Source organism: Falco naumanni, chromosome 4 (genome assembly GCF_017639655.2).
Source record: "Falco naumanni isolate bFalNau1 chromosome 4, bFalNau1.pat, whole genome shotgun sequence".
NCBI classification, from domain to species: domain Eukaryota; kingdom Metazoa; phylum Chordata; class Aves; order Falconiformes; family Falconidae; genus Falco; species Falco naumanni.
Window position 1 is genome coordinate 15,884,772 of NC_054057.1, and position 26,895 is coordinate 15,911,666.

Sequence of the window (26,895 nt, forward strand, 5' to 3'; positions counted from 1 at the left end):
AGTTACCAGGGGAGACTAACGGGCGGGCGCTCAGGCAGGCTGCATGAGCCTAATTTGTATAGGAGAGCGGCCTAAAAATGAATCAATGATCCTTGAACCATGTGTGCAAGAGCAACTTCAGCATACCCTATAGGAGAAGGAAGAACGCACTTACTGCATCCCATCCCCAAAACACACCTTCCTGGTGTGTGGGAAGGTGCACATGGCCTCTGGCCTCCCCTGGAACAACCTGTGACCTGCAGGAGAGGCAGGAGGCAAAGCCATGGATCTCCAGCCCATCCTTCCTTCATTTCACTGTCCTCCCTGCTTGCTCGATGGCCTCAGTAACCCCTTCCTCATCCTCCTCCAGCTGTTCCCCTCAGGAGCGTTTGCTTCCAAAATTACTGGCAATTCCTTCTGGCAGGGGCTTTCCTCCTCTGCTATCTTTTTTTTAAGGCTTCCATACCTTTTCTAGATCTTCCACAGAGCGCCTATGGTTCACCACAGAGCTTGCTTTGTTGGCAACCTTTTGCAATGTTTTATCTGTTTTGTTGCTGCAAAACAAAATGCTTCTCATACTTGTGTCCTCTGGTGATGGGTATGTTTCAAGTACATCGCTGATGCTTTCAGAGGTGTAACAGGACACGTTTCTCTCCACATGGCATATTAGCATTGACAGATAGGGCTTGTAACTGCCTACCAACATGAGCGTGCCAGAGCTTTCCTCCTGCACAGCATTAATGTTCGGTAGGGACTCTTTTCATCACTTTTAGCTTTCTCTTCAGGCCTCCAAATAGAGTTGCTCAAAACTTTTTTTCTGGCAGAAAGTGGGTCTCAAAAACCCAAGATGTTTGCTTCCTATAGACAACATTCACTGTTTCTCAAGGGTGAAAGAAAACATAGGGGTCAGAGCTAAGATGAAGTGAGATTGAAATAAGAATACCTGCACAGCTTAAATAGCTGTTTTAAGGCCCAATCTGTGCTTCTGTTCCCACCAGTTTTGTCAAATTGGTGCTAACACATCTGGGGACAGACACTGCTGCTCAGGCTGAAGACTGGTATTTTCATTTAGGGTAAGGTACGGCACGACCCACCCAACCCAAGTTATCTCACAGCCCAAGTTATCTTGCGCCAGCCCAGTTGCGGTAACCAACTTGGACCATTGTAAATGCCAGACAAAACCCATCTGCTTAAACCTCCTCCATTAACAGGCTTTGAAAGCAGCAGCCATGCGGCTGTGCCCTCGAGGAACTGAGGTGCGAGCATCCCAACTGTAAGTCAAGCTCCAACCATCCTAAGCTAGCCAGTGTAACCTAAATAGGAAACATACAGCCCTTTGCACTGTTTTAAATAAATCTGCTAAACCCCACACCCTTGGGGACTATACATGAGAAATCTACTTTGCAACAAGTGTGTTGCATTGTGTGGAATTACGGGGAATTTTTGCCTGAGCTAAACAGTGTCCAGCTGCAGTGGGCAGAGAGAAGCAAAGCCCCACAGCACTTTAGGCCACTTCCCCCAGGGATGTGATGTAGGGTGGGACAGAGTGGCTGCTGGAGGTATGTCTCCCTGTCGAGGGAGCTTAGGTGGTTGCTTCAAGCCTCTGTTTCCTTGTCTAAAGATTGTGTGACACAGCCAGGAAGCCATACCCAGTGCTGCATGGGAATACAGGCACTAAATATTGAATGATCAAATGCTCAAGGTAACATGACTGTGAGCAATTCATGAAGAAAACAAAAACTCATGGGTGTTTACGAAAACTGTGTAGTTGGCAATTACAAACCAAGAAATTCAAGGCAATCATGTGTCGATCATAGATCAGTTGTAACCAAATTATAGGGCTATAACAAGGCAGAAATTTGCTTGCTCGTTCAGACTCCTACGTACAACCTTAATGTTGCTTTTTCAGCACTGATTCAGAAATAGCTGTAAACACCATCGATTTCTCTAATGTGTTAGCGTACCTTAGGATGTGTTGGCCTAGATGACTCCTGGAAATTTTCAGAACAAGATTTATCTCCATTTTCTCTTAAGACCTAATGCATGCACACTGAAAAATTGGGCAAAAAGTGAAAAGAAACGGCAGTGAAATACTCTCTCTAGGAATAAAGAGTGAAATGATTTTGGAATCCCATTCAAAATGCTCTTAGTACTGCATGTGACCCTTCAGGATGTTAGATCTCCATAAACACATCCATGGAAGTTCATTTATTTCAAAACTTATAATGGTATGTAATTATTCTTCCGATTTAATGCGGGTGATTATAAAACTATTTTGAGTCACCACGTAATATTTGATAGATGATTTCTCTGTCCATCTACCTAGTAAGCATATTCTCTGGAAACATGAATCACTTCTGTATCTACACTGCACACTACGTCTCTGTGTACATTTCAGTTCAAACTTTTCCATCTTAACCTTCCTTTTGTTTGCAAGTCAGTGATATTGATGCTTTCCATTTTCTACCTTTTCCCTTGTTTTAAAGGTATGACAACAGAAAACAAGTCAGCTCCCTTATCATACAGTGCAGCTCCATCTCTGATCCAAATTCATTAATAAAAAATAAAGATTTGTGATTATTTCAGATGAGTGCCTAACAATACCTTGCATGTGCTACTTTTGCACATAATTAAGAATACATTTACCACTTCTGTTTTCTTAAAGGTGCAAATAAAGTTCACTTCCTCCCCTCCCCAAAATATGTTCAACTATACTTTCTTTACACAGACTTTCACATTTTTTCCACTATCTTACATTCCTATGGCCTAAATATTATCCAGAAAAGCATGACGTCTGAGGTCAATGAAACAGGGAAACGAAGCCCTCAGAGCAGCCACAGTAACTGCCTTTACACTCACTGATTCTTCCTGCAGCAACGGTTAAGTTTAGCAGCAATCTATTATTAAACAGGCCAGGACACTTCAGTCTAGAGAGAGAAGACTGGGGCCAAGGTGGACTACAGCAGTGTGCTATAAAACCACAAATGGCTGGAGAAGTATAAACAGAAGGATTATTTACTATTCTTGACAGTGAAAATGGGAGACCCAGTGAATTAATCAAGGAGTGGATTTAAAACAAATCGAAAGAAGTCACCGTCAGAGTCCTACGCTGGGAAGTCATTGCCATAGGATATTTAGATGACAAAGATATAAACAGGTTCAAAAGTTTATCGCATAAACTGGGGGGGGGGGGGGGGATAAGATTGCTTAAACAGTATAAACATACACACAGCCGTGAATGTCAAGAAGAAGATGAACAAAGAAAAGGTATTTACTATTTCTCAGCATTTTACTTGGTGTCCAGTAGCTCAGGGGTTTGGGGTTTTTCTGTTGATCAGACAGTAAATTTCTAACGGACACATGTAATTAAGCTGTGGAGCTTATTGCTAGAGGATGCCAGGAAGGCCAAAAGCAAAACGTGATCAAAAAGTGATCGGACAGATTGAGATCAGAAAAGACTCTTGAGGGATGTTAAATACAACAATATGAAGACATCCTTCAGCTCGACTTGTCAGAAGCTGGAAGCCTACACCAGCGGAAGGATGAATCTGAATTTGCCCTTTTCTTGCACGTCTCCTGAAGCATCTGCTCTCACTGGTTGCCAGAGACAGCTTTCTGGGCAATTTGGTCTGACCCCGCTAGATGTTTTGTAGGTTTGTATCCAAATGATCAGTAGTAAAATGGCATTTGGATCATTCTCAAAACAGAAGTGATGCTGAAAGGCAGGGAAACAATAGAGGTAGTTTACAATCCTCCCAGAGCCACAGCTTGTTCACGGGCTCAGAGGGATGACAGCACATCTCTGTGTGGGTTATAAGCCTAATGCAGCTGGTCACTGAACTCCACAAAAATCTGAGTTTACCTGCTTCTGATTTTTTTTTTAACTGGAAGTTTTAGCTGCAAGAATTATACAAAGGTGGTGAGGGTTGTTACAGCTGGGTTAAACCTTTGTGAAAAAAATAGTTTAGAGGCGTCTTTCATTTAACATGGCTGTAAAAGGCATTAACCATGTGTCATCCCGCCCCACCCCCCTCCTCCCCAGCTCCCTGCAAAAGGCAAACTGGGCATTTTTCTGGGTATTTTTTAGGTATTTGGCTGCTCGGCACAGCAGCATCTGGGCTAAATGTTGTTTCAGGGGTGTGGTGAGCATGTTTGTTGCTGTAGGAAAAAAAAAGCCAAGGTATAGAGGGAATAACAGCTCACAGAAGCAGAAGAAAGTTTGAACAGAGTCTGATGATTATGTGGTTTTGGCAGGATACTGGCTTCAGTTTTGGGTCGGGGTGTTGACCAAAGGAGGTTTGGAGTGAAGGGTTGAGAAATTGCCTCTTTTTTTTTTTTTTTTTTGGTAGTTCCTCTTGTGCTTAAAGAAGCAGGGTTTTGTACAGCCTTCCAAATAAACAAAATTGCAGCAGAGATACCTGATTGCATCACCCATTTCTCCTCCTAACTAGAATAAGCTAGAAGAGTTTGAATTTTCATTAACCACTCAGCCCAGAGGGATAATAAGGCATTTTACAGAAACCAGAGAGACAGGCAGGATGGCCCAATTCTGTTTGCAGTGTGATGCACGGTGTTTCCACTAATGGCAAGGAGATTTGCCTTCTTTTTTTTTTTCAGTGCCTGAGTTTCCAGCGGTGAAAGGGAGACATTCGGGATGGCACCAAGCTGCAGTGCTCTGTGAAACGGTGCCCATGCATTTTTCAAGAGGACCCTCACAACTGCAAATCAGCCTCGAGTCGATTTTAAAGTGTGGCAGGCAAAGTCTTAACTCCCATTATTTTAGGTACTGTTCTGCCCCTGGATCACTGAAATTCTGTCCTCCTGAGTCTGTTTGCAGAGCAACCATGAAGGCTTTGTTGGGGGACGGGGGGAGGAGTGGGGTGATGAGGCTGGCTACCCAGCACAGCCAAGCAAATCTCCGTACATCCAAGAGCATCACGCAGACATTATAGAAGGGGTGCTTCAAAAAAAAAGCAGCAGTTCAAGAGCTCTGCCATGCCAGTCATTTTATTCCTGCAAACAGAAAGGGGGGGAAAGCCTTAGCTAGCTTTGTAGCCAAGACAGTCACTGTCTTTCCCTGCTTCTTGGTTTTTCTTTTTTTTCTTCTACTATATAATGGGAAAGCATGTTAGGCCCAGAGCTCAGACGTGGGAGTCTGTGAGAGAATGGCAGCTCCAAGATGGTAAGTGGAGGTGACAAGTTCCCGGTAATATTAAACATTAACACTGAATATTTTGTTGGTATTTAACTCCAGGACGTTTCATGCTACCAAGCAGTAACAGAGCATCCCCCCTCACCCCCACTGTTTTGTTCTTTGCTACTCTGCTCTGTACATACAGAAGGCAGGGATGTGAGATGCCAGCTCCTTCAGGGTTGAAATGGCTTTATATAAACTAACAGAGAGGGCGAGCTTATGAAGTGGAGACAGGATCTAATTCTGTACTCTGCTGAGGCTGTGACTTGAAGATGGGGAATACTTTGTGTACGAGGTGGGCATGCTTATGTGTGTGTGTGTGTGTATATATATATATATGTATGAATCTGAACACAGGACAAATCCTGCTTATTTAGACATTGGACAGTGGCAAGCAGCTGAGGGTGAGAGCTGGAATTTTAAAGTGATCTTCCGAAATGTTTATGTATATTTTGTTGGGGCTGGAAATGCCTCTTTGCACCTCAGGGTGGTTCCTCAACTTCCCACGTAGGGGAGCAGCTGGCCCCGAGGGGCAAATTCACTTCTGCTGCAAGACAGGAATTTTATCAGGGAAGCAGCTGCCCTGGAGCACCCACTGTTCTCCAACCGGAGTGAATGCAAGGTCAAGATCTGCTCCTTGCATCCACCAGCCTACAGCTTCGGTCCTGGTGCAGAGCAATCATCAAACCTGCCATGGCTTTCAGCACCCGCTTAACATGCAATTCTGATTGACCAATACATTTTGGGAGTGCCCATTACAGCAGCATAATTGCGGCCCTGACCGGGAGCCAGGTTAGACCGCAGAGAGAAGCGGTTTCCGCCAGCGGCCCGGCGCGGGATGAGGTGTGGTGGGAGCGCTGGGACCGCAGTACGGGAGCACATCCTGCTTCCTCTCCAGCCTGCCTTCTCCTGCTGCGAGCACCCCATGCTGCGCAGGGCGATGAGGAGCCAGGAGAGGAAACATTCCCCTTATGTAACAGGAAATGTCAACAAGGGTGTATTTACCAACAGCGCTGTCTCTGAATGCCCAGGCTATGCTGTTCCTCAGAGCCAGGCATCCTGGAGGACCAGCTCTGCTGCTGGTGGGAGCTGCCGCGCTTCTGCTGAGCTCAGTTGCTGCTGCCCGATAGCATCTGAGGAGCTGGTTCTCATATGCTGAAAGACAGAGACCAGATGCAAATGCACACACCCCTGCAGATCTCCACTGACAGGCCTCCAAACAGAAAGTGGGAAATCAGGTTGGCCTGGGGAGAATGGCATTGCTTACTTACCCACATGCCCCTGAGGACAACTCCCTTGTCCACTTCCCAATCCTGCAAGAAGCTAACTCTCTCTTCTGTCCACTAATATTTTTCCCCCAGGACCTGCCATCCACTGGCCCCAAGCCCGTTACACAAGACAAACTTCTGCCTGACAAGCAACATTTGCAAGGTGCCCATGCTGGTGGCCTGTGCTCAGCTTTTGGGAACAGGAACATGAGAATCATGAACCAAAGCAAGCTCCACTTTGACAGACAAGTCATCTGTCTTGATTTCTGTTTGACTTTGCACCACATGTAAAAACAAATGCACTGGAATTTGCACCAGCCTTTGAGTCAACTGGTTTCCAAATGCCCACCTCAAAAATTCAGCTCATTTCCATCTCACAGGCTTCTCTGCATGCAACACATGCCCGTAGGACTTTGTGTGCATCGCCTTTAGGCAAAAGGCAGAGCAAAATAACTCCAGCATGCACATCATGAAGACCCCCATAGTTTCAGGCTATGCAAGAGAAATGCTTCTTATGCCCCTGAGACACATGGGTGGAGTGAGGGAAAGGGAAGGGGACCTGCTGGCATGTTGTGCTGTGCAAGATGTGCACATTCACTGGAAACAAAAGACAGCAGGGCCTGAATTTCCATTTCCTCTGCCCTGGCAACTGTGCAGCTCTTTAGCTTGGTGGAGCTAACGCAGGTCTAGGGGTGTGTTACTGCACTCAGGAACCGGGCTACCGCAAATCACATCCTCTCCAACTTGCCTTCTGTGGTCTTTAATTCACCTTTCCATTTACACTGTTGTAAATCAAGATTAACCCCATTAAGTCAATGGGCACGTACCAGCATAAAAGCAGTGTAAGTGGGAGGCGAATCAGATCCTGTGGCTTTATGAGGATGTTATCTGATTATTTACTATGCTGTTAAGTAACAAGTACTATCCATAGCAAACTTAATAGCAAGCAGTAATGTGGTGCTGGTGAGATACACAGCAATTTACTGTTATTATTTATACATTTTACAACATTTTAGGAGAACAATTTGGGGTTTTTAAAGTAAGCATGTTTGTGCTCTCTCATGAATACAAAAGATCATTGTTACCCTGTTTTGTTTCTCACAGATTTTGTTTGTCTTCTGGTTCCTTTTGGGGGATGAGAGCTCCGTTCTGAGAGTGAGGGAGCTATTTGAGAAACAGCAGCACAAAAACACTTATGCCTTGAGGGAGTGCTAAAGAGTGGTGATGCCAGGTGATGCCTGTGGCACACTGGGGACAGCAGATACTTTTACTGGCATATTTTTCTTGCAGAGCATCAGCCTGATCCTGTGGTGGCCAAAGCCTGAATGAAAAGCAGTGGCCTTCAGGATACATGACAAAGATGTAAGGACACATTAAATGGGGATATACAGCTCAGCCTTCCTTCTTCCTCACACTTACTGTGGCCTGTAGCTCCGTGTCTTGCTGGGCCTTTGGCAGTCTGCCTTGGTTCACTGATGGGCAGAGGGTGGGATGTCCCAGTCTATGAGGAGCAAGAACTGACGAGTCTCCAAGATACTTGTGGGGGGTGACCCCATGGTGGGTACACAGGACACTCCTGAATTGGTTAAGCCACCATTCTCATTGCCTGCAGGGTAAAAGCACTGGCAGGGACTGAGGAGCGGAGGAGCTGGCCCTAGGGACAGGGTCAGAGCACCAGAGCACCACAGAGCTGAGAGTCAGGGCTTGTCCGCATGGGGGACAGCCATAAATAAACAGCGGTGGTTAACCTGGCAGTGGTTAGCCTGCCCATTAGTGTATGCTAAAAGTGCACAGAGTCACCAGCAAATGCTTTTAAAATTAAATGCTTTCTAAAAAACATATCCTTTCTTTCCTTTTTAACCTAGCAGTTTAGAGGGCAGCCTCTGAAACATCAGCACTGGTCCCCTGAGATCTTAACCAAAGAACCACTGGGCATTCCCCTCCCAGGTGCCCCTGCTGCTGCCCAGCTACGTGCTAAGCTGGACAAAGGAACTGGTTTTGGTTAAAAATTAATCCAGATAATCACAATGATTAGTTTCCAGTTGCATCAGTCCCCTATGTGGAAGAACTGACGCTGGCTCCCTCAGAGCCTGGAGCAGAGCCATGCTGCTCCTCACCCCTCGCTGCTCCCTAGGTGCCTGCACCTTTGCAAGTGAAATGTCTTCCTCTGGGTACAGTGAACCCTTGCACCTCCCTGAGACTGACTCTTGCAGAAAGCACAAGGTCAAATCAATGCAGTTTTCCTGCTTTTTCACTGCCTTCCTGCATGATTCTCTATAGAGGGGCTCATTTTCTGGACTGGCAGCCTGACGTTTGCCCTCTGAAAACAAGAGAGAAGAAGCAATGGCACAGGCCACCGTGTTGCCACTCCAGCTCTGCCTCCTCAGACTCATTGCATGAAGCTAACTGGGTCACTTGCTTTCGGTAGCAAGGTTGTTTTTCTTCCCCCTCAAGTAAAACTGGCTTTTATGTAAATAATTTTTGGACCAGCTGCACTGAACTAATTATCTGGGTCATTCAAATTTCTGCTTCTGGAAGTAATTATGGCCTTTGGGAGTATACTGTATAATACCGATTTGTGATTGGAGACTGAGAGTCTTCCTTATCTGCATGAATAGTATAAAGCAAAGTTAGCAAATCTTCCTTACATCCTCAGGGCCGCAGAGCACTCCTCTCCTGCACGCAGAACTCCTGTTCAGTCTAATAAGCATCTCCCTTCTCCCCTTCCTCCATGTGCACATGCTCAGGAGTCTCGTTCTGGATGTACATCAGCAGGCTCCGGTCTGCCATTTGGGACAGTGCTCCAGCATCCTTATTTACTTTTTTCCTGCCTGAAGCTTTATATCCCATTAGCTCTTAACTGGGGCATCATTGAAAAACAAGGAAACTTCCTAGAGAGGGCAGACATATGTGAGGCGATGAGCAATTGGGAAGACTGGGTCCACTGACATCCACTGAGGAAGAAATGAGTTTATACAAAGACATAGTTCTCCTAGATTTTGTTTGCAAGAGGTTCCGAGATTGCAAGTTTGTGAGCTGCCCTACCTGTGCAGATGGGCTGCCCTGCGCTGCTGGCAGCCAGGGGGCTTTGGCAGGGAGAGGAGGGTGAGAGCTCGTGCCACATCCCATCCTGCAGGGGCTCAGAACCATTACCTGCCCCAAAGCGGGTAGAGCAGCCTTGGGGCTGCTCTCAGGTTGGCAGTGCTGCATAGCAGGGGGCACGGAACTGGTGTACAGCCACCACTGGTTTGTTTGATCCCACATCCAACTCATAGGCTGAGGAAAGCTCGTTTAGCTCTGAACACTGGGCTTTCACTGAGAACAAGGACCAAAATCTCTGAGCTAAAACAAAGTTGTGTAACACCAGGGCAGGAGAGGACACTAGCCTAGAGACACAGTCAGAATCAATTCACAGAATAGGCAGAAAGTTAATAAACGTTATCAGCCTTTTAAAAAATTATAATTATATGATTAATATAAAATATAAAATCAATAGTAACATAGGGTGTTTGTATATCACTAGACATAAAGAAAAATGAACACAGGCTCGGAGTACTTCAAGCTTTTTGAGATCATCTTCAATTCCAACCTGCACCTCTCAGCAACCTTGCCCTTGACATCGACTCCTTAATCATCCTTTTAAAGTGTATCCCTTTCTGACTAAACCCAATACAAATAAACCATAGGGCAGCAAACTGGGGGGGGGGGGGGGGAGGGGCACAAACAGAAGATCTGCTCCTATCCCAGTGCTCAACTTCTTGTGCATTGCAGCCTGCAATAGTTGGTGTTCAGCTTCACTCTTTCAGCAGCAGGATCTACCTGCTCACCTGTGCTCCTTCTGAGCCCAGGGTCAAAGGGTCCTGGCCACAATCAAGTACTCTTAAGCATTGCTACAGTAATTATAACAGCAAGAAATAATGCTTCCTAACTCAGAAAAATCACTGCAATTAGCTGTCCCATTTACATACCACAAATACGAAAAATAAAATTAAATGAAAGATAAATTAAAACCTGGTGTAAGATGATCAGAAATGGATAACATTTTTTGGCTAAAATATTATTTTTCTAGCAAGCTGTGGTTAAAGGAGAGGATGAAAAATGTAGATTTGCCAGTTACAAAAGTTACTGAGTTTTCTGAAATGGTTTAGTCTTGGAAAAGTAAACACCCTAAGATGATCCAACATCCCACTGGATCATTTGGGAAGCAGCATTTGCATTTTCTCATTTAAAACTGATTTTTACTTAGAAATTTTCCTTTAATGTGCAGCTAAGCAAGTTTTAAAACACTTGACTATTTAAAAAAACCCTGAAACTACCATGTGAAGTAAGGAAAAACCCCATCCGATTCAAACTGAATGTATGTGACTCTATGATTCATCAGAAGGTGTCGGATTTTTTTCTTTTTCAGCACGATTGAAACCAACTCCTCTCTTGCTTTCTCCTGATTTTTGGGACTGGCAGTAAGCCAAAACCTCATTTGCTTAGCTGTAGAAAGCGTCATTAGTCTTCAACATGGTTAGATGGGGAATAGATGGAAAGTTAGGTGCTCCAGAGATCAATATTAGACCTGATCTTATTTAACATTCTCACTAATGATCTGAGACCGTATGTGTACTCTATATTAATTGTATTCATTGATGCCACTCCGATTTAGAGGGGTTGTGAACCCCAGTGGGGAGAATGGGAGATTGAATAAATGGACAGAAAATTAATATCCTTTCAAATTGATCCAATTAAGGATGTTCGTTTTAAAAAGTGCTAGTTAATAGAGCTGGGGAAAATAGCCCAAAATGCAGATGTTAGCTAAAGAGAAATACTCAACAATGGTGTTCAGAAAAATACTGGATACTGGGTGCTTGCAAACTGAAATGAGCCTGGGGTGCAATGTAAAGGCAAAATGCATCTCACCTGTTTGGGCTGAACAGTTACTACAAATTACTTCAAAAAGAAGTAAGACAAACTCATGGGGAGAAGGTCCATCAAAGGCTTTTCACAGTCAGAGCTCCTGACACAAGTGCCATCTCAGGAGGTGTCTACAGACTGCCAGATGCCACCAGGGAAGGCTCTTATTTCTTTACTTAACCTTTTAATGTGCTTCCTCAGTTCGTCTGCTGCTGGCCATCCTTAGGGACACCATCCTAAGGCCCTTCTGGTTTAGTCCAATATGACTGCTCATATTTCCCTGTGGACTTCCCTTTTTCCTGCAAGCTGAAGGTCCCTCCTCAGTAGGGGATCAGTAAAATAATGCTCAGCTGGGCAGCCCGACACAAGAGAAGGGCAGCACTGGAGATGAGTGCAAGCACATGAAGTAACCTGTGGCCAACAGCAGGCCAAATTACAGAAGAAAATTCCTGACACTGGGAGCTTCCAGGGCTGCAGGAAGAAACCCTATGCCTACATGTCCAGACCATTTCTGGAATTATATAAAAGTAGAAGTGTATGGCTATTGTATGGGAAAAGCATCTTCCACTATAGCAGGTAACTGGCAAATGGGTTTAGTAGGTCTTCTCCATATTTAACCTCTCCACCAGTTGTCTTCTACCTTTGATCTTGTTTGAAATCAATGAGCTCACCTAATCAATGAAGAACAGTGCATATAGATTGAAGACAGCTCTATGTGATTCTTTGAAGCTCCCAAATGTCAACTAAAACATCGTAAAAACTTTTCCAAGAGTATTTATTGGCTCATCATTTATAACGAGACTAGTACACAGAGTCAAAGGCACAGATCATAATGTCTGCAAAAGACGTGTCTGGAGCACTTAGGTAAGTCCTGCAGTAGGGCAGGAGTCAGTATTTATTATAGATACATAAATGATAGCTGAGAAAAAGGAACAATTTTCCAGTGAGCATGGGAGGACTGCTCACTCACCTTTTCTCTCATTTTCACGCCTCCAGGACTGCTTGTGTGACTTGAAACAATCATCAGATGAGGGTTCTTTCCTCATTGTTTGTTTTTTTTTTTTTTAATTCTTAGTTACTTCAAAATATCCTCCTTTTCCCTTCTCTGGCATTTAAACCAAACCAAATCCTCTCCATCTCAAACGAGTTGCTCTGATTTTTCATCTGAGTTCTGACTCACTGAGTAACCTTATGTACCTCTGATGGTCTCCCCTCCATCTTCTTCCCAGGAGCTGACTGGGAATGCCACTGTTAGCACTGCCTGCCAGGAAATTCCATAAAAGATGTCCCTAAAACAGAGCCAGCATCCCCACTCAGTGGTAGGGCAGATGCACCCTGGGCAACAGGCTGCATGTCGAGTGGTGGCAGTGGGTACCAAAGCGCTCTCCCGGGCACAGCCACTCCTGCCATTGTCCTGGCGGGGCCAGGGTTTGCTGGGACAACCGATTCATACCCGGGGCAGGTAAACAGGAATAAAGAAGGGAATTAAAATACTCGCTGAAAAGATGGGAACATGTCCTTAGTGTAAATCCTCACAGTTTTCGCACTGACCCATTTCATTTGGAGCTGTGATTTTGTTTTATGGCTGGGGTCTAACCAATGCCAATACTACTGGGGTGCCCTTTGATGCCAGGCCCCATTACAGCTCAGTAGGTTTCAAGTCAATGTAGTAAATGCAGTACAAACTCCATGTATAAGGCACGTGGAAGGGCTAGAGAGAGCACATCACTTACAAAGCAGTGTGACATGAACAGAGAGGGTCCTTACAGGCTGCAACGTGCACCACTGGTGAGGCTGGGCAGCGAGCACCTGATCTACACATGACAGACTTCACAAGCCAGCCTGTCCTCCTGCATTTGGCCCTTTCCTAAAAACTAAGTGTAGGCCATGCCCCAGAGAATGTAGGCAGCCCTGTCAGAATAGAAGCCTTCTGCTGGAGCCAAATTCAGCAGAAGGAAGAGCACATGCGTGTTCGGACCTGCTTTCACTAATCAGACAGTTTGGATAGCAATGCTTGCAACCCTGCAGCTTGTGCCTGCTCTTCTGTCAGCGTTACTGCCCTGAGACCATCAGCACCAGTCCCACCGGTGCTCTCTCACTCTCAGCTTGCTGCCTTGGAGCAAACTCACCCTCCTCAGGGGTTTGCACTTACATGCTAGAGCTAAACCTGGGTGGCTGCAATCCAGGCACGGGAGCTGATGTGCAAATGCTGTTGCAGGGTCGGTGCCTCCGTGCAGGTGCAGAGGGGTGGGGACAGCCAGCAGCTAGGACATCTCACACCCCTGCAGCTTGATCTGCTAAAGCCTCTCCACCGAAGTCCTGCAGTGCTCTTCTTCAGGTCAATCCTCCTGTCTTTTTCCACTGCAGACTGCACTGCACATGCAAAACTTCCACTCCTAGAGAGAGAGGTTCCCAGAGCAGGAAGTGTGCCAGGGATCTGCGGGGACGGAGAGGAGAGCTTTGCCTAAAGGCTGCATCCTCCCTGTACCCTGCATCCAGCACTCTGGCTTCTGTTCTTCTGCAGCAATCACTGGGGACAGTTTCTAATTTGCAAGAGATCCCTAAGACTGCTTAGAACTAGCAGTAGGTCTTTATCATCATTAATCTTTCATAAATCTTAAGCCTAAAATAAATGGTGTGACAGCTCTGAATGTCAGGAATCATAGGCTCCGGCAGTTTTGTTCACAGACATTGTATATGTGCGTTTAGGAATGTGGTTGGCAAAACTCCTCTATTATTTGTTCTGGCTGAACATTGTTTGTACTTTTCTTCCTGTTTTTGAAAACAGAAGTTATTGTCACAGTGGCTAGATAAAATATTTTTCTCACAAAAGAAAGTGCTGGTTGAAGAGAAGCACTTTCGTAATTTTCTTTTTTACAGCAAAGGAGAAGAAGAGAGATTTCTGGGATTCTCACATTAATATTTTATGAACTACCTGAGAAAAGGTTTAGAGAACAAATGGCTGAAAATGGGAGATAATGTGGTGCAGTGGACTAAATGCACCCTGGGACTTACTTAGTTCAGGCTGTCTTCTTCCACCCATCCATTGCAAACCAGGTAGGGCCAGCTCCCAACAGCCAGAGTCTCTGCGGCCAGTACTTGGTGTTACTGAAGCCACCCACAAAACCAAGCAATTGTTTCAGTCACTGTCTCTCTGAAATTGGAGTAAATTTGGTGACAAGACTAAATCCTTATGGAGCGAGCTTGCAGTTACACAGGGGAGCAAGCACACCAAGGCCAGCATGACTCCTGGCATGAGTGAGGGCTGACCCCATGAGCAGGCACTGCAGACCCGGGGGGGTGTGCCTGTCGGGGACCCTCAGTGCAGAGTGGGCACCCCCTTTCTCCAGAAGTGCTTGGCAGAGCTATTGGGGAAAACTGAAAGCCAGGGTGCCTGCAACCTTAATTGCCAGTCCAATAAGGGCAAGGAGGTGGCACGAGTTGCCAAGGTCGTTCTCTGGATCCATTGCTAAATTAGGAATATAGCAGACTTAAAAAATAGAGAGGATATATAGAGGAAAACCACAGAGAACTATGTTGATCAATCCGTACTTGTTATTATTCTAAGACCCCTGTTACCACAGGGTCCTGTTTTACACCCTGTGAGGACAGACTGAGGCAGGTAGAAATGCTCCAGGTCTTCAAAGCAGCCAAGGGAGTAGCTGAGCAAAGTCTCCTATCAGGGGTTTTTTTCTGAAATATTTCACTCATCTACTATGGCCTTATTTTATGTACCTACATATGTCCCTCAAACCCAAACTTCTCCTAAGGACACAGCTTACTGCCACCATTATTGTCTATGCATTGATACTAACAGTAGTTGGTATGGCTGCAATTGTCACTTACCATGGTATTGTGATATATCACCTATCGTGATATACCACTCACTTTCTTGGGAAGCTGAAGTGCCCAGAATACTGCCTTCTGACTGAGATCTGCGCATAGTAGTTGGCATCAGAACGGCAGCTGGATGCCACAAACATTGACAGAGGTCTTTTGTTGTTGCTGTTGTTAATTAAAAGACAGAAGCATTTAAAGGCAATCTGAAAGCAAAGAGCGTAGGTTGTGGCACCAAATCACAAGCGTAACTCATCAGTATAATAAGCCAAGAAACACGCATTTGTAGAGCAAAGTTTTGCTGCACACAATCCCTCTCTGGTTTCCTGATGTCAGAGGTGAAGTGCATGGACATTCGCTTCTTCAGCTTGCGCCCAGATGGTGCGGCATGGCAGCTCATCCACAACAGCCGTTAAAAGAGGCTCTTTCATCCGATGTGTCAGGGGATCAGCTCTGGCTAGAAGATGAGCCAAGCTCAATCAGTGTCCTCAGCTGATGTGAACTCTTGCCACTTCACTAAAGCCAAAGGATGAGACAGCTTTGCATGAGCTGAGAATCCACCTCCCTCCACCATCAAATTTATTACAATTTTGGATAACAGCAAAGGGAAATTCGGAAATGCTCACTTCTGTACCTCTTGCCACTGTACCCAGTGTGCACTAGCAGCTCTCTGTCAGGCCAGACAAAAAGGTACTCATTTAAATATAAATATAAAAAATATCTAAGATAATTAAGTGCTTTTTCAGTTTGCAGACTTCGCTTTCCGATGCTGACAGAAGGACGGTATATTTCATTGTCAAACACCGGGCAAAACCCAGGACCACCTGCACTGAGTTTCACCGGTGATTTCCTGGTGCTCCCCCCTGCATCAAGAAGCTCGGGGGAGGTGGTTCAGCTTGCAGTGGGGCTGCATCCCAGACGTGTGATACTCCTGTTGTTCACAGGGGTCTTCCTTCTTCTCCCTCACTCTTCACCAGGTGCTCCAGCTGCACAGAAATGGTTGGTGAGGAGCACCCAACAGTCCTTAAAAAGGCTGGTGCATCTCTATAGGCCAAGAGAGAAGAAAAATTTGACATCTCTCCCTTCTTGGGAAGCGGGAGATGGAGGGAAGGCAGCAGTCACTGTAGATACCGGGTGAATGAAGATTTCCAAAGGGAAGTGCATGGGAAGGGCACAGAGCAAAATCAGGCATTATTTCCATCACAGAGAGAGATGTAGAGAAGCCAGCATTTCCTTCCTCAGCTTATTCCTTCTTCACAAATGCAGGAACTGTTTTGTCTTTTTTTATGGTGGTTTTTACAGTAAATCCCTAAGACCAGAACTCTGGAAAATGAACACTCTGCTTCTTGGGAAATTTCCGTGACAATCATTCCTTCAGTTTCCCTGTGCTGTTGGCTGTGGTTTGAGGTGAGAGCCATCCCAGTGGCAGTGGTGTGGCCCTTTCCTTCTGCAGCTTAGTTCTGATTGCAATGCCACATCAAGCAAACCCAAAGACCAGCAGCTTCCGTGAAAATACTCTCACTAACTTCAAAGGACTTTGGATGCAGCCTCACACAGTGGTCAAACACTAGACATGCCGAGGCAACCGAAGAAACTATTGCTCACAGCTGCAGCTGTAAGCACACATAAAGACAGCAGAGACACATGCCTGATGCATTTGGGCTCAGACTGCCCCAACCAGTGTAACGCTTTGGGTTTTTTTAATGTGAAGGTTTTAGTCCTTCACAGCATCCCCTTATCTGTGGTTTTGAGGGATTAAAAATGGAAGAATTATAGTAAACTTGGAGATATGTTCATTCTGACTCTGCTACAGAAGAGGTGGCAGTAGCTCTGTAGCAGGTTTTAGATTCTGAGGAATTTGGCTCAGCATCCTGGTGGAGCCAAAATGTAATAGGTAAACTTAAAAAAAAATATTTATCTATTTATTTTCAGGATAGAAAGTTCTGTTTGAGTTTTCAGGGAACTTTTAGAGGGCATTTTGGTCCCCAGCAAGTAGAAAAAGGAACAAATGTTCAAAACTGGTCACTCTTTCACTCTCTCACTCTGACACAAAACCATGGTATATCAAAACACTTGTCTGGTATAGAATTGTGCAGCAGGGAACTTTATGCAGAGTTGTTCTCCTTGGGGGAAAAGATGAGGTTGGGGTTTAGATCTGCATTACAGTGCAATTTTAGGGGATGAAATATGTGCATTGCATCATTATACGTTTTAGGATTTATGAAGAGAGGGAAAAGGAAGACAGTAAGCATGATGTGCAAAGACTAGGGTATGTTAAATATTTTAATGATTTTTTTTTTATTGTGGTATACTCTCTGTTAACAGTTTCTAGTGTGCAGGTGCTACCAGATTTTACCAAAAAAGTTGCAAAGCAGTTTTTCTTTTCCTGTTTTGCTGTCAAAGGGAAAAGTTTTTTTCATTTCTTTTGCATTAAGCTGACATTTTCTATCCTGTGTCTCCCAAGTTTTGCAGGTTTTGTTTGTTTCTAAGTATCAGCAAAATTACTTCAGCTTTCAAATTTGACATAGGAGGACTAAACAGAACATTTTTCTTACTGGCTAGTAACAGCTCCTGATAAGAGTAGCTTGTGTCTTAGGAAATAGGGCATGCTGACAGATATCTCCACTAAATATGTTTAAACTTCAGTACAGAAAAGATGAAGAAAAGTAATTCAAAGATTTAGCTTGGGGAAGAGGGAGTTTTAGCATGGTTTTAGATTCTGGTTATTTTCCTAGTCTGTTCTCAGGAGAGGCAGCGAATGCCACCCCGGGCCTGAAGTCCAGGTCAGGAGCTGGGAGACACTTGCTCTGTTCCCAGCTGCTACAACCTGCTGTGTGAACCTGGCAAAGTCAATTAACCTCTCTAATAAATTTTTGTCTGTAAAAACACAGACGCTTTTAAAAATGGGTGACCGAACCAAACTCCAGGCACATTCATGGAAAGACAACTGTTGACTTCAAGATCAGGCTTGTGAGTTTCACAGGTATGGTGGGACATGATTCAATAAGGATTGTAAAGATCTCTGAGGTTCTCAAATGGAGGATGATCTGAGCAGGTAAAGAATTTCAGTGGCAACTCCTAATGAACACATACCTATTAATCCTCCCCCCACCCACTCCCCTTTTCGTTTCAAAGTAGCAATAAGAATGAGATTTAAAGTATTTATTGAGTGGTTGTGAAAGCCAACCTTTGACTCTGTGCCTTAGAGCAGTGCCTGGGGCAGGCAGTAATTGTGCAGGAAAACACTGATAGAGTGTCTTCTTATTTCTTAAGAGAGGTGCTTTTCCAATTTGCTTTGTTCACTGAGTTGCTGTACCAGGCTTGAGATTCATGGCTATAAATACAGCGAGCTATATATAAATACGCATACATACATGCAAGCAGAGACCGTGACTCAGACACGTTATCAGCACACTATATCCCAAGTCAGTGTAATTGAGGAAAAAAAAAAAAGGAAAAAAAGAGAGTTCAATATTTTTAATAAATAGAGCCTGATCCCAAAGTCACTCTAACCGGCTTTGTTCATATGAGTGTTCAGACCTACTGAGAATAGAGTGGCTCATAAGCACAGAAATTTGTGCTAGACCTATAAATTGAACTGTATAGTCAGTGGGGTTTGGAGCTCCACATCGTATTGATTTTTCAAGATAAGAAAAGGGACTGAGTTTGCAGAAATTGTATTTAAATTTTCAGACCGGAAAAGTTTTGTTATTTATTGATTTGGAGGGTGGGGGGAGAGTTTCCCAGTGAGCAGGGTAGTTGCATTTGACTGTACACCCATTCAATCTGTCTACAGTCCTTGAACTGAGACTGAGGAATCTGGGGAGGCTTCCTGTGCCTTGAAGAATTCCAGAGAATTTGGAAATACTCACTGAACTCCCCAAAAGAAACTGGATCTCTGTCTTGTCCACCACACTGTAGGACAGGGTGGTGGATGAACAAGTTTCTTCAATCCTGCACATGGAGTCAGGGGTAATGGTTCCCTTTCCTGACTTGCTTTAGGTTAATTTATATACTTAGGGGCTTGGTGTACATATTTGTGATTGTACGTTTTCATATACCGTCAAGCTCCCAATGTATAATTAAACCCTATGTTTTTTACCAGTGTGTCTGACAACAAAACTCTATGTGAGAATAGCAACAAGAAATAGATATTGAGCTATAAATATATCCAAAATAAATAAATTTAATAATATGAATGCATTTCTGAAATATTCCAGATCTTGCAGTTAAACTGTCACAAAAAACACAGTAGGCCATGTCCACCATTTGACAATGTTTCCAAAATACAGAGTTTTGCAAATTTCCATAGAAACTTACTGTGATTTTTCTTTCAGAGTGAGCAAATGGATTTGTGGGTTTTGGCCCTCAAAAGGCTGTTTGGGAGGAGCAGAACTTATCATACTTTATGAACCACAGGAAGAAAGTCAATAACACTTTTCTGCTCTCCAGTTTGAGAGCCCTCAGATACATGTTGTCAATTGAAGTTAGAAATGGATGTCTCTGAGGGCCAAAAATCTGGCTTTAAAGTGCAGTGAAGAGGTCCAAATTTTGTCCTTAGTTATACCATAGTGAATCAGAAATTACTTCATTGACTATACATAGCATCAAGACATAAAGGTCAAGAGATTTTTTTCCAGTTTTCCTTCGTGCAATGGACTGCAAAATTTGGTTTCACTTCTCTATATTCCAAGTTATAGCTGAATCTTTCAGCAGCAACAACAAAGTATATCTTTATTGCTTGTACAACACAATTCTGAGAGAGCAAGAGAACTACTAACTAGGTGGCAAATACCAGTTCTCCTTTTGAAACGAGATGGACACAAAACCTGCAATGTAATGGGGAACCACCCAACAAAGAATCAGTTTGCCAGAGAGCAAAGAAAAGAAGAAAATCCATAAAACTGGGTGGCCACTGTCTTGGAGGGTGTGTTAGATGTTAAAACAGAATATACATTTTTTAAAATACACTTGGTGATCACATGCAGGCTTCTGACAGACCTTTTAAGCAGCGTTGCCACAAAGCCATAGTCTGCCTATGTTGAAAACAGAGCACACCGTGGTAATCACCTCAGCGTTGCCATACCCGCTTTGATTGATTGTGTTATTGCACTGGCCCACAAGTCGTGAGCGCAGTGTCTGTAAGGCACAAATGATAGCATTCAGGCTGTACTGGCTGCCTGGAATTACTCACCTTTTCTACAGACCTCAGAGAGCTCCAGGCTGAGGACAGCCAAGCCCTCACTCCTCAACCCTTTGCTCCTCATGAGAAAAACAACCTAAGAATTTGGCATGATGGGCCACTGTCCATTTATGATTTATGAGCAGATTTATGAGCCATTGGCTAAGGGTGGGCTCATGGGTGAAAGTCATCATCCAACAGTGCCTTATCAATGAGAGCAAAAATGAGACCTTCATTGGTTTTGAACTGCGACACTAGAACCAGCTACAGCACTGAGGAAGTCAATAATATATCAATAGATAACTTTAGGTGAGATTGAAATAAGTGATACTCTGTGGCTTGATAGATATATTAGAGAAGGTGAATCTTTTTCTATTTCTTCCCACCTTTTTTCTGTCTTGACAAATGCATGGTGAGAGAGACTCCATGTTGCTTAGCAACTCCTTAGGATGCAGAAAGAAATCAGTCAATACAATTCTGAATTAAAGCTACAATGACCCACAGAAATTTTTCTAGAGAAAGCCAAGAATAGCTATATATTCTCCACCTTTTTCCTGAAGTCACATCAGCTCATAAGTCAAGCTCTTTAAAATGAAGAATCATGGAAATAGATAGGTCTTTCTGAGGTGGAAGAAGGGGGCTAATTTACTGCAGGAGTCTGAAAAGCAGGAACTAATTTTGAATTCTAGCAGTGCTGATTATTTTAGTTAAGGTTGAGTGTGAGTTTAGCCATTTTGGCACATGAATCAAAGCCTTTGTGAGCCAGTCATGATTTCAGGATGTGCTGGAGTAATTCCTCCACTTGTTTGAATTGTCATTGATTACATTGGTATTGCATTCATACCAGCTGGAACAGCTGACTTTGCACCAGTAACAGCTGAAGACATAGCTTGCTTGCACAGAAGCATATGCACCAAGCCCTCAGCAGGGCACTTGCATCAAACCTTCAACAGTGTGGCACTCTTAGTCTTAGCCCTTGAATGTGCATATAAGTCACAGAGTCCTGTTTTGGTACTGGGTGGTTGACTGAGCATTTTAAGAATGTGTTTATTCACCAAACACAGCAGGCATTTCTGCAAAAAAATCAACAAGATGAGAAGGATTTGTGAACATTCCCATCAGTGCTAGCAGGTTTCTGAGTATTCAAAAACAGTGCTAAACAGGACTTCTAGGAAGAGAGATAAATTTAGTTCCTTTAGTCACAGTAGTATTTATATACCCGTTTATTTGTTTTTACTATTTGACCAGAACTCATCTGAATTTTCAGTAATGCAGGATTTGGTCAAAGTGGTAAAGTAACAGAGGAAAATGAGTACATGAGGAAACTAGTGTTGTTTTCTTGTGACAACAAATTGCAATGCACACCTCTGACTTTGCAGTCACTCTTCGGAAATTGCAACATTCAAGAGATAAGACAAGCCAGTCTCATCATCACTTGTTAGACCAACTATTGGTTCCTGAAAGAAACAGGAGAAAGCTTTATCTTTCCTCTTCCTTTTTCTCTTTGGGACATTATTAATAATTATTAAGATCACTGCTACTACAGTAATGCTTGTGGCCCTAGTCGCATTACAATATATTAATAACTATCCTAGTTTCTAGTGTATTCCCTGGACAGCCACGGTGTCAAGGCTGCTGTATATATGTAACCCCCATCAACTTCAAGGAGTGGTGAGATCACCTCAGCATGATCACAGACAGCCAGAACCCGAATAAGGTTCCAGTGCTGCAGCTGGGGCATAGGTGTGGACCCTGCACACTTTGCAAGGTCCTTTTGAAACCCATAAAAGAATCTGCAAAGGTATATGTCCATGTAGACCAGATTCTGCCTAGCAAAAGCTCCCCCAGACCACTGTTTAAAAATACCCTTGCCCCTGTCTTGCCTTTGGTGACATAAGTAAGGAACATCCTTTATGGGCAATAATCTTGAATGTCCTGCGTCCATACTACTGATTGTTTGTCTTTATTCACAGTTTTCTTTCCTGTAACTTTTATTTGGGTGGACTGTGAAAGATTACATCTTGCTATATCTAATAATAAAACTTAAGCTATATATGGTGTTAAATTGATACATAGTGTACTACTGAATAATATGTGGAATTGAATTGTTTTATAGTACATCTGTCATGTTTATATCACACATAGAGTTATGATATACAGAGAAGTTACTTCTGCTATATGTGCATGCTACGCATGCAGCTATATATAACTCAAAAAATATATTATGACATTAATAGAAATATGGTGTGATTTAAACTTAAGATAAATAATTTCTCCTTGGTATCTGTCAATATTAAAACAGTTCTGTAAGTGTGCATTTCAGTCTGTTTCTGTGTTTGCATGCCTTTGCAGGCCTGTCAATACAAAAAGGTATTTTTGCCATTGGTTCTTGAGACAGATCCACAACGGACAGAATCCCGTGCAAAAACATAAAGGATCCCAGGTGAAAAAGTTGAGCTATTGCAGCAATTGTTTCTGTTTTTTCTAAAACCAGTGATTTATTCTATTCTGTTCTCTTATCTGCATGTTATGTAAATAACATTGTTTCATTTTTAATGAAACAAACCTATTAGCATTGCATACAAAATCAAGGGGTTTTGCCATATAACTTCAAAATTTTTCTGCCTTTTAGCATTTTGAAGCAATTTGCTGCTCACAGTGACCACAGTGTGCAAACATTTTCCTTATGTGTTTAGTGTAAAGCAGTTCATCTCACAGCACTCTATACCGTCCACCTTGCTACCCTCCAGGTGCCTCACACTGCACACCAGGCAATGGTGGCACAGCCAGTCAAACCTCTGTGCTTTTGGGGAGCAATAGTGGTGAGCCAAAGGATGAAGGCCTGCAGGCTGTGCATTGCTGTCAACATGTGTAGTGCGCCGGCAGTGCTGCATCTGACACGTATGTGGCAGTCTGATGGAGGACATATGCTTTTGATCAGTCACTTCATGGTGTTGGTGGGTTTGGAGATGATTCTTACTGGTGTATATAGAAACTGTCAAGGGACTCAGGGCTAAACAAGCACATCAGGGATTTGCATCTAGTACACTGAAAATGTGTGGTGTAATCATACCCTGAAGAGCATAAGGGTATTATTACCACCCTGTAATCCAGCCTTCTGCTTGCATGGAGGAAATAGACCCAAGTGTTGGCAAACTGTCTGCAGCAGGGTGAAGGTGCAGCAGGATTCCCCTTGCACAACTTCAGCAGTCTGAAAGAATCATAGAATAGAATCATAGAATGGTTTGGGTTGGAAGAGACCTTTAAATGTCATCTAGTCCCACCCCGCTGCAGACATCTTCAACCAGACCGGGCTGCTCAGTGCCCTGTCCACCCTGACCTGGAATGTTTCCAGGGATGGGGCATCTACCACCTCCCTGGGCAGCCTGTTCCAGTGTTTCACTACTCTTGTAAAAAAATTCTTCCTTATATCTAGTCTGAATCTATCTTCCTTTAGTTTAAAACCACTACCCCTCACCCTATTGCTACCAACCCTACTAAAAAGTCTTTCTTATAAGCCCCCTTCAAGTACTGGAAGGCTGCAGTAAGGTCTCCCTGGAGCCGTCTCTTCTCCAGGCTGAACAACCCCAGCTCCCTCAGCCTGTCTTCACAGGAGAGGTGCTCCAGCCCTCTGATCAGCTAGTCTACACTAGCTCTGTAGCCTCCTTTTATAATCAATGGAGAGAGTGAGAGAGGCATCTCCTGGGGTCAATCCATCTTGTTACAAGGCAGGCAATTAAAAGGATGGCAGGGAAGCTAAACTGTCCCCTGAATTTGTCACCTCCTGCCACTGGCTATGGAAGGAGCTGAGACTGGGTATCCGTCAGCTTTTGTGTCACCGACACAAGGTGGGAGAGTATTCCTGCACCGACACAAGGTGGGAGAGTATTCCTGTAGAGAGACATTAAGTCAGTCTAGGGTTCATCCCAGGCATGTTTGTCACTGACCATCCTCTCGTCCTTAGGAGACCAAGGCTGCCTTTGCTGTGGCAGAGAAACATAAGACAACAGCAAAGCACTGCAGCCATTGAGTAATCCTTGGGAAGTTACAGCCTCATCCCCATGGGATCCGCATGCTGACCTACACCCCCCCCCCCCCAACTGCTCCGCAGCAGGGCCAGGGTGTTCACACTGCTTTTGGCTCTCAGCCAAGGAGGAGTTCTGCAACCCTTCTCAGGATGGGCCAGTATGGGCAGACTGCTCATTCCAGGCTTTGCCAAGGGATGCATGGGGAAGTATTTCCTTCCCTGAAACTATTTCACATCTCCTCCAAGGCTGCATGGGGTTAAGCTGAGGGAGGCACTGGCAGCTGGGGGAACATCACAACAGCATCCCTGTCTGTGCCTCCCCAACATTCCCCTCACAGTTAGGGCAGAGGGTGTCAGGAATGGGAGATCAGAGGCTGCCAATCAGCCAGTGAGCTATGTCGGCATTTCTTTCTTGGTGCTGAAATGAATGATGCTTACTTTTTTAGTTAATTTGAAGGGGCCACATCTGGAAGCGCTTTACACAGCCTCAGACTCTGTGGCAATTTGCCTGAGTAAGCACCTCAAGATTTAGCCAATAGAGAATGTGCACTGCATAGCTCATTAAGAGCCTAATCACTCTCCTCTGGGTCAAATTCAAGTGGCTATTAAAATCAATGTATTTATTTGCCAGGAACTGTGCTAAAGAGGTCGTAAGATGTATATGAAATGTGTCCTGGAAAAATGACATTGTGATATCAGTACGAAAAAAAGCCTGAGCTGGCTTAGATGCACCCTAACCCCCTGCTGCTGTTAGATGTGGGGATTTCTGCACCAGGGGAAGAGGGAATGCGAAGGGTGTCAGCTAGAGGAACGATGAAAATATCTCACAGTCAAGTGACAAGAAGCCAGTGGCACATCAAATAGCAGAGGAGGACTATGCAGATAACAGCTGGCTGACAGGGGAACTGTTTCCTCTGATTGGAGCCTGTCTCCAAGGAACATGGACTGACTCTTTGCTTACTGACCTTGAAAATGGAAATAATTTCAGAGGCAGCCTTCTCCCATTTGCAGAAGTTTAAGCACATTTGTTTCTATCAAATGAATTTGAATGCAAGTTGCCGTGACATCATGGGAAAAGGATCATTCCTCATTTATCAGTGTGCCTGTTTTGGTATAAATGACAGAGCCACTTTAAAAATGTGTTTTCAGTGTGTGACTTTGCCTTGTGTAAAATATGATGAAAGGGGCTGAGGGTGGAGCTGAGACTGTAAGGAAGCAGGGGAGGGAGCATCCTCTGGGCAAACATCACCCAATGACCGATGACCAGGGATGTGCTGGGAGCTGCGAGGGAAGGATGCGTTTCACAAGGAAAAGATTCAGTACCAGGAGAATAAGAGGACATCCTTGCTTGGCACTCCGCCTATGTATGTAAACAGACATGGTGCAAACGCAAGCATCCATCTCCCTACACAGCCGTTTTCAACCTCCCTTCTCCCTTACTAATGAATCTTATGAAAGCAAACTCTTCCCAGAACAAATCCCTGTTTTCCTGAACAGTGAAATTTTCTGTTGCAAAGTCAACAAAGTCCTGCAGGAATTCTTGGAAAATCTCCAGAGATGTGCAAAAAAGCCAGTAATTTGTTGTCTGGCATGGCATGCTTTCAGGCCCCACAGAGGCTACTGGGAGCTGAGGGCAGTCTCTATGTCCACGAGTCAGAGCTCCTCTGCAGATTTTCTCAGCATCATAGAGCTGGGTCATTTTAATTTACTGGCTTATTCTTTATACTCATTTTAGTGCCAGCTGTCACTGCAAGAAGAAGGCAAGATGATTGAAACATCTGGTTTGGTTTATTAAACTGAACTGCTCTCCTCCACTGATGGGGAGGTCACCTTGCAGGTACCAGAGGGTAGGAACAGGCACATAGTGCTGACTAGCTGCTAGCTCTGCAGGTTTACAGTCTAATTTCCCCCATGGTAATTTCCTTGGTTGCTATATCAAGCAGGATTTGCAGATCCACCAGCTAGGTCCCTGATTCTGGACCAGCTGCAATGCAGAGGCTGAACCAGCTTTAGCTACCTTTGTTCTGAAGCTGAGCACAGGGCACACAGCCGATATGGTGGCCTGGCTCCATTTCTTGATGGATGTCTTTACTGCAGTTGCTGGTAACAAAAAGTCTCTAAACCTGGCTTACGTTAACATCAGGAATGTAGATTTAGTGGTATAGGTAAATTAAATTTTACTTCCACTTGGCCAGTTTATTTTGCAGGGAGAAATGAAGCTGACCATGCCTATGGATTTTCTTCTCTTCTGCTCCTATCCCACAGTCCACTTTTAGCTGTATTTCCAGGTCTAACTCCCTCTTTTCCTTGCATGGAGTTTCCTGCTCCATTTTTGCTGCACAGCATTGAAATCAGAATGATACCCTCAAAGTGTTCTCATCTGGGGAGGTTTACCTTGGCTGTAAGTCACCTGAGGGTGCAAAGTGCCATGGGCTGGAGAGGAGCTCCAGCACCAGAGATCTAAGGGAAGAGGATCTTGGGGAGAGCTGGCGCAAGCAGGGAGCAC